The sequence below is a fragment of the Morone saxatilis genome, unplaced genomic scaffold (assembly GCF_004916995.1).
Source record: "Morone saxatilis isolate NCDOM2014 unplaced genomic scaffold, NCSU_SB_2.0 Contig20, whole genome shotgun sequence".
Taxonomy (NCBI): Eukaryota; Metazoa; Chordata; class Actinopteri; family Moronidae; genus Morone; species Morone saxatilis.
The window spans coordinates 13,757,202-13,761,384 of NW_023339763.1; positions in this window are offsets into that span (position 1 = coordinate 13,757,202).

Below are 4,183 nucleotides of genomic sequence, written 5' to 3' on the forward strand. Positions count from 1 at the left end.
GTTAATGCTAGATATTTGTTTTTGTATAGTGGCAAGCTTTGGTTTGGGTAAACAATATGATGGTCATAAGAGAAGCCAGAGAGGAAAAAGCAAACCTCACTTGCACTGTACAGCGTGATAAAACTTTTGCTTTCATTTTATTAGTTCTTGTGGAATTTAATATTGAATTTGTTGATTTCTTAATCACTGAATCTGCCTCGGGTTCTGACATTTCTTTCCTTCTGTGGCAAAGGACTTTCTAGCCAAGCTGTGTTTCAAACTGACTCATTATTCACTGGCTGTCAGATAGAGCAAGGTTACTGTAAAACAAAAACAAAGCATTTATACTGCAGCCTGACAGAAATTCAGGTGAGGTTTCAACAGCAACATTAGCTCATTTCCAAACTGCCAGTCCATCGCTGGGTGGTAACATTATGTTGTTACTTGAATGTGAAATATCTGACTATTGATACATGCAGCAAAGTGTATCTGATGGCTGTGTGGGTCATGTAGAGACAAACACATTGTTTATTTTTTTCTTCCCTCTGCTTAAATCCCACTGTGAGGGGAAAAAAAGATGAGAAATGAGCAGATCTTGTCATCATTCATTCTAATTCTCTCTGCGTTTAACTCATACTCTCCAGTCCTCCCCCAGCCAGCTTCATCTCTTTTCAAGCCTCATCACCAACACACAGCACTCCCCCCAGCTCCGCCCCACCACCATCTCACTCCCCTCCCCAATTTCCTCCATCCACTTTCATGTCCCTGAACAAGAATGAGATTAATTCAGTCCATTTGTATTGGTAGTAGCTGGTCGTGCTGCTTTAGGTTCCATACCAGGAGTAAAAAGCTAAAATCTTTGTCTGGAGTGGGGAGCTGCTCCTCGTCAGCCATCTCCTCACCACACTGGTGTGTTCTCACTCTTGTGCCTTTAGTTTCCACTGTGTGAGTAATGTATGCGTCTGTTCGCCTGCGCACGTGCTTGTAAAATTATTCCAGGCGCTCTTTTATTCGTGGACACTTGCATCTTTTAAAGCATCTCATTTTGGGAACAATTTAGTTAAGTGGTTTATGCAACTTTCAGGAGACTGGAAACATTCAGGTGTGAAAGACCACAGTGCAGCCATTAGCTTTTTCACGGCGTTGCCTTGGCAACACTGTCAATGACAGACATATTGGTAATTAATATTTCACTACCACTTACTGAGTTGGAAACTTTACATCGTTGCAATGGGAGTCGAGTGGAAACCCAGTTTCTGTCCGGGTCTCTTAGTCATCAGTATGACCTGGTCACAACCTTTTTTTTAATACTCTGTGGTTGTGACCTTTAACTGTAGAGTCTGATCACATATTTGGCCAAACTCTTGTTCAAACACAATGTGTAACACGCGGACAAACATCCGCAGCAGACCAGATCCTGCTTTGGCCTAAGCACGATATTCTAAATGCTGAAAAGATTTCATTGCTCGCTCTCACATTTAGTCCAAACCAAATCAGTCGTGTGAAATAGACAAATCAATGGAACAATATAAAAACCATCAATCTGCTGTATGTCAAACCTTAGGCCACACCCTTAGTCTCCAATTTCATTGTGTGGGAACAAAAAGAGGCTGGAATTATTCTATTCTGAATGTTTTATAATTGATCTGATTACGATTCAGATTTTCAAATCTGCATTCGCAAAAAAAAATCTGAAACGACTATAATGAAGAAAGTGATCAAGATACATGTCCAAAGAAAGCAAGTGAACAGATTCACCCTCTTTCACTAGGGGTCCTCCTCATCTTCCACCGAACACACACACACATACCCGCCCAGCCAACCAGATCAAATAAATCAACCCTGGTGACCGATTGGGTAACAGATCGTCTTCACATCTTATAGAAAACAGTCTTTATTCATGGTTCAAAACTTTTCACCAGCTGCAACAGCAACAGCTAGTATTATTTTCACCTTGTGAGTGTGTCATGGCAAAATGTCCTTACAGGTGTATAGTTCAGATCAGGATGGGTGTGGTCTGACCCATGAGTACTTATTACTAATGCAGTATTGACTACTGAGTACTCGTGGGTCAGAACATCAACATGTAGATGGTCGTTACAGCTGATGTGATTTGAGATATGGATATAGTTTGCAGTCTAGATTTCGAAAGGTGCTTTAGTGCACACGCTGTGGTGAAGGCCACTGGGCTGAATCAGAGATCAGACGAAGCAGATACAATAACTCCAAAACCAGACACCGCTAAGTTATTTTAAGCAACTTGTCATAGCGTGTAAGGATCGATGTGAAGAGCTGCGGGACTCTCAAAGTGTCACAAACTGCTGGTATGTTTTAGGCGCGCTGTGCTGTAGGTGAGGCCAGGTGCCGCTCTCCTCCTGCGACTCTCATGTCAGCTCGTACATCTCCCGCTTCACTTCCTCAGACACGGGAAGAAGAGAGAAAAAAAAAGCTCCCGAGGGTGAAACTGAAAGTGAGACAAACAGGTTGCCTTTTCTCCAAGGTCAACCAGCTGCCACAGTCAATGAGCCTCTTCAGTCTATGAGTCAACAAAGCACAGGATCACATCCAAGCATGAATATGTCATATATAATACAACCCTCCGACCCCATAATGCGCCCAACAAAAACACACAGTCATACGTAATAACCCGTGTGAGCTTAATGGGAGGCTCTTGACTGAGTCATACAAGTTGTCCTCAAAAACCTGTGTACTTCTGATCTCTTCCAGTTGTTTTTTTTTCTTTTTCTTGTCTTGTGTGAGCAGTTCCTGAGACACCCTGTGGTGCTGTCTGTTTGTGTTTACCCCTGCGGACAAACCCGTAGCTTCATCAAGGGTGCTATGGAAAGGACAGTGTGTCATGAGGGACCGAGCAGCACGGTGCTGCATTGTTTTAGAGGCTGGATGAGTCACAGAAGACAAATCAGGGTTGGTGGCATTTGAGAAGGCTCGTCCATTGCATTAGGACAGCACTGTTAAATCAACAGTGGAATTATAATGTGATTCCATGATGCTTGTTTTAGCAGGTCAGACAAGGAATTCATTAAGGCATAATGTAACCTAATTACCTGAGAGACTCGACGGTTACATGTTATGATTGTAATTTGTTTCTGAAGAAGAAGAATAGCTTTTCCTTTGCTGTCAACCCTCCTAACGAAACTGATGAAGTTAAAATTCTCAAAACATCAAACCATATTTTTAGCACCTAGTACACAATGTGAGTGCAGCATCGCTATGACTATTTCAAGTAATTTCTATATGACTCACCAAAGAAATTCAAAAGCTCATACATCATCAAAAGAGCAGACAGCAAATTTTCATCTGCTTTAGTCATGGCTGAATTACTTTTCATCTATATCGTCTTTTTTTTTTTTTTTTTGGTGAGATGAGTCCACGCTTCAATTATTTGTTCCTTTGACAAAGTCTAAAATTCAAATGAAGCGCTTGACATTGTGTAGATTTAAACTGGAAATGTGGTAAAAAAAAAAAAAATATATATATATATATGTGAGACAAACCCCCACCACCCCAACCCTCCCACTATCTCATTCAGGTTTTATCACATTTCAAAATAGTGCTTCTCAGTAGGGCTCAGCTTTCTCTGAGTGGCTGTCTTTGATTTTTTTTTTTTTCCAGTCTGTACTGATAAAAGCAAAATTACACAAGATTGCTCACATACAATAGGGACGGCTATAAATGCATTCATTGTGTTTTTGACTTTCAGCACACCATCTCCTACGTTTGTCCCATACGCGAATGTCAAGTGTATGCAGGTGACAGACTCCAAGCATAATCCGTTTTTCCTCCCTGCTCCCCTTTTTCTCTCTGTTTCCACCTCTGTCTCTCTTTGTGTCTCGTTTGCTCCCTCTGACCACCCTCACACACACTGCCAACGTGAGATAGCCACGTCTGTGTGTCCAGTGCAGTGTGTCATGTGTGATAATATGTGACGTATGCGTCACGTGCCGGCGGTTTTAGGGTTCCACTAGAAGATACTTATTATTGTTATCGTCTTTAGGCATCATCATTATCAGCTGGAGCAGACGGGTCCCTGTGCGTCATTGTTCCCTCCAAAACCCCTAAAGCTCTCAGCGCCAAAGCTACCCACAACGTAACCAACAAAGGAGGGAAAAGAACACGTCGAAAATCACTCTGGCACTCTTTCAACGTCCCTCCCCTCATCCATCCTCTCATCCACGGCCTGGAC